This window comes from Frankliniella occidentalis, unplaced genomic scaffold (genome assembly GCF_000697945.3).
Source record: "Frankliniella occidentalis isolate FOCC.00 unplaced genomic scaffold, Focc_3.1 Scaffold48, whole genome shotgun sequence".
Taxonomy (NCBI): domain Eukaryota; kingdom Metazoa; phylum Arthropoda; class Insecta; order Thysanoptera; family Thripidae; genus Frankliniella; species Frankliniella occidentalis.
In genome coordinates, this window is record NW_026267178.1 from 1765631 (window position 1) to 1770233 (window position 4603).

The following is a 4603-nucleotide window of genomic DNA, read 5'->3' on the forward strand; positions in this document are numbered from 1 at the left end:
GCCTGGGGACCGATAGGAAAGGAAAAGAGGCAAGACGAGAGGGAAAAGGAGGGGGCGAAGGCGGAGGGGGGCGAGCGAGCAAGAGAAAGATGGGCTGTAGGTAAGGTGGGAGGAGGGTTCGGCCGCGGGGTCGGGTACTTTGGCGACAAGTGAAAACGGCCCGAGCCCGCGCGTGACGCCGCCGCTGAGGCCGGCGGGCTGCCCGCCCGCGTGGTCGTCGCGCAGGCAAAAGTGACAAAGTCAGACAGCGCGCCGAGACAAAAACATTATACGAGAGCTAAATCGCGTCCCTTCGCCGACGACGACGTAAAGTGCTGTGTCCTGTCGTGCGACCGGCGACCCTAACCACCCAAACGAGCAGCGCGCGGGGACTCACTTTATACCGCACAAACGGCGAGAGAAAGGGAGGCGGCGGCGGCGAAGCTTGTTGGAGTAAAACCCATGTCGATACGAGGGGCGCACCTGGCCATGGGGCTCCCACGGTGGTGCGGGCGTTGCCACCGGTCATAGGAGGGCACCCATGGGGACCTCTGTCTCTCTCGCACACCGATCCGGCAAAGGGCTGCGCGGCCGGGCGCACACGCAAGACCGAAAAATATAAAAACATTTATTAAAACCCATTCGCGAGGCGGGGCGGGACGGGCCCGTGCGGGTGGAGCTGCAGCGGTGCGCAGCGCGCTTATGACGGCCACATAGGTGTGTAATTAAGGCGGCGGGGAAGGCCCCGCTATTGGCTAATTAAAAGTATCCTCGGCACTGTCATTGGACTGTCGAGCTCCTGCCAACGACTCCTGCCAGCCTGTGTGCCTCTCAAAGCCTTCCCTCCCTCGAGTTATTCTTTTTTATCTGAGCATCTCATCCGCACCCATGAGCGACGCGCCGCCGCGGGAAAGAGAAACTCTTTTTCCAGGTGGTGCATGGCATGGTCCCCAGCAGGGCTCATAACCATCAGTGTTGATAATGACGGAATGGTCGTCGCGCGGAGAGCGGCGATACGCTGGCTTGGTGCGAGAGATTCGTTCATTAGGCCACGCCAGCGCGGAGACACTCGGGAGACACTCGAAACGCCACACCAAGAACACAACAAAAGGGACCAAAATGCAATGGAGTACAAGGCGGAGTTGGGGGTAAAGAGGTTAGGGGTTGGGTTTCGGGTAGGGATTTGAATTTTCTGGTGGGAAACTCCAATAATTTTTTGGAAAATCTCTTATTTTTTTCTTAAAAAGTTTCATTTTTTGCCAAGTTTTCTGGCAATATTTCAATTTTTTCCAGTTTTTTCTGGAACAGTTTCGAGTTTTTTCAGGAAAAATATCAGACTTTAAAATTCCTAGTTGTAGGGCCCCGAAAGATAGAGGGAGCCGGAGCCATAGCAGATATCATTACAACGAGTCCTGGCCGCTGCTGCCCGCACCGCACCGCCCCCGCGCCGATCGCAGTTCCTCTCCTCCTGTGCGAGACATTCTCTCGAGCAGCGAGAGACTACTCCAGGAGCGGGGGAGAAGGGACACTGTCCGAGACAGCGTGACATGATCGTGTCCCCCGTAATGGCCGGCCGCCCGTCCGTCCGGCGATCGGCCGCACGGCCTTTCTTTGTCCACGCAAACCGGTGTGCCGTGCCGCGCCTGCTTTCTCACGGCCCACCTGCATTCTAGACCGCTCACCGGCGGCGCGCTCACCACCACCGGCCCGGCTGCCCGCCCCCATGGCAGGCCATCACGGGCGACACCACCGGCCCTCGGACCGAGGTACTGGACCGGAAGCGGAAGCAGCCGGACATCGGCAGGCCGTCACGACCACGACGTCGTCCAGGGCGGAGCAGAGGAGCGAGCGGCGCCCCCCGTCATCTCAAAGACTAGTGTGTAGGTCCCGCGAAGGACCTCGCCAAATACGAGGGGAAGTTCAGGAGTGCTCCATAGGAGGCTCCAGAAGTGCACCAGGAGTGCCCAGGAGTGCCCAGGAGTGCACCTGGAGTGCACCAGAAGTGCGCACCAGGAGTTCGACCCGGAGTGCTCTAAGAGTGCTTCAGCGGTGCTCCAAAAGTGCTCCACAAGAGCTCCACAAGAAATGCTCCTGAAGTCCACTAGGAGTGCCCTAGAAGTCCACTAGGAGTAGGAGTGCTCCAGAAGTCCACTAGGAGTCCCCTAGAAGTTTACTAGGAGTGCTCCAGGAGGACAGGAGGTAATATCCATCCTGGTACTCCATGAGCTCTCCGGGGCGGCGCGGTACGGCGAGACTTTCCATTAGAGCAGCGCGCCGTGCAATATCCTATATTTGGGCCGATCGTCATTCCTCCACGTTTGGGCTTTTAATGAAGGAAGCGGGCGGCGTCGCGACGCTATCCGGCGGCGGCGGGTGGGCGTCGCGGCGGCGGCGAGCACGGCGAACACGGCGAGCTTTCGACAAGGAAGAGCAGCACGCCGAGCCCCTCGCGGAGCCCCCCCGCGCCATAATGGACACGACACTTATCGAGACAGAGAGGATGCGCGCATTTTCACCTGTCGTAAAGCGCGCGCGCGCGCGCGCTCGCGCCGCACGCGACTCGAGCAGCGCCGCGAAACAACATGAGGGGCGGGGGACTACATGTAGTGCTGCACGATGTGCAACGTGCAGGGCCATTAGCTCGGCGCGCGCCGCCGCTGCTTTGCAATGAGTCGATCAGCAGCGGCCGGGCGGCAGGTGGCTACCGGGCCCGGGGGGCCGGGAGGCACGCACCGGGGCGGGGCGAGGCAGGGCGAGGCGCACCTTACAGAAAAATATAATACGGGCCGGCAAGTGGACGCGGACGTCGCGGCGGGAGCAATAGACCACAGAAAAACAGGGGTATAGTCGCCTCTCGCGTAGACCGAGGTCCGCGACGTCGCAGGCAGGAGGAGCAGGCCAACAACACCTGCGCAACAAACAGCATCATCGCACATCATAGCCGCGCGGTCCGTTTTAAACGGTGCGCGCGCGCGCGCACGGCGCGTCCAGTCCGAGTCCGGCGTTGCAGGGCGGGGCGGGGTAGGGCAGGGCGGGGCGGCCGCGCGAGGCGCGAAGGGGCGTGGTCCCGTCGGCAGGTGCGCGCCACGCGCCAGCGCGGCACGCAGCACAAGAGCTTGCAGCGAGGGCGCAGCGCACTGCTCGCGGCACACACACACACACACACACACACACGTGCAATTACCGAGCCATTACCCTATTGACTGCCGATACACGTCCCCCCTCATTACACCACCAGGCCGGCCGCTCATTTACGCCCCGGGGAGATGATATTGACTCGCTGCACCGCTGCTGTATGTATCCGCGCCATTACCCGCCCGCGGCACGCTTGCCAGCCGGAGCAGCGCGGATGTGCCGGAGCTGCTGTTGGGGGGACGACACGCGGCCGGGGGAGGGAGAGAAACAGGTGTCTTATGGGCTCCGCGCACGGGCCTCTGGCTTGGCTTGGCCTGGCTCGCGAGGTGTCATTTACCCCTAGAGAGGGCCACTTCTAGAGGACCCCCCCCCCCCATACCCCCCTAGAGGGGCCGGTCACGCTGTACAGTCGCCACTAATTACACACAACGCGTCGCGGCGTCGTCGTCGTGGACCTGGAGCGTGACAATAAGGCACACGCCACGCGTCGCATAGCCACAACACAAGAGACAAGAGAGGAAAGCGATGGTACGAAATGGTTTTTATTATTTTTATAACATATAAAGAGAAGAAAAAGAGGACGTGCGATACGAATTACAGACAGCGTCGTCAAAGCAACCACACCGCCCATCCGAGTGTACGAACGGCTTTATCACATGACGCCTATGTTGTTATCATCTTTATACCATGTGAGAATTGTTTTCTTTTTGTTTTACAAGGAAGTGTACGCGGATATCAAAACGCAGCGAAAGACGCGCACCGCAGCCAGCTCATTCAAGATAAAGGAAAAAGAAAAGTAGCTGATCACGGGAAAGTGTAAAGGTAAGTTCTGAGTCGCGTCGCGTTTCCGCCGTCACTCCTGCCGGCGGGCCCCGCCCGGCCCCTCCTCAAGAATGATTGGCCGCGGGTCCCTTCCAGGTCCCTTCCAGGTCCCTTCCCCCTCACCTGCCTCGCGGCCGTGATGGCCGTCAAACGGATCGAGGGCGTCAGAGCTCGGCGTCGCCTTGGGATGACGAGACAGCAGCAGCAAGCCAGTCGTTGTCCTCCTCTTCCCTTTCAAAAATCACAGCTGGAAAAAAAAAGATAAAACAAAATAAACCTGAAATTATTGTTTTTTTCCATGGGAGGGATCTTGTTTAAAATTGAGAACAAGAGATCAGATAGAACACAACATACAGTTGTTGCTGTAAGACGCCTTTGCATATCGCCGTTTACCCATTTCAGACCAACAGCACGACACCAGAATACAGCAGCTAGCTTTCCCCTGTCGCCTCCAAATCGACAGGGCGGCCTGGGCTCTGGGCGGGCGGAGGCAAAGCGGCACCACCAGGCGTTACAGACGAGGTACTAGAAGGGGGCGTGGCGGGCCGTGGCGGGGCGGGGGTCACCTCGGCAAGACATCAACGAGAGACATCAGCTCAGTACACGCCCTCGAGCACAACACTATTTTTTCCCATCGGCCCAAATAAGTCACGGGTCATTACAGGTG

The 4603-nt window shown here is 59.5% G+C and overlaps 1 long non-coding RNA gene across 2 annotated transcripts in view; it reads right to left on the reverse strand.

The window, feature by feature from the left end:
- LOC113205843 (uncharacterized) overlaps window positions 1-4603 on the reverse strand; it is a 45835-nt gene that overhangs the window by 8772 nt on the left and 32460 nt on the right. For both annotated transcript variants that reach the window (XR_008011102.1, XR_008011101.1), the window contains exon 4: window positions 4060-4183. This is a non-coding gene — a long non-coding RNA (uncharacterized LOC113205843). The remainder of the gene's footprint in view (window positions 1-4059; window positions 4184-4603) is intronic.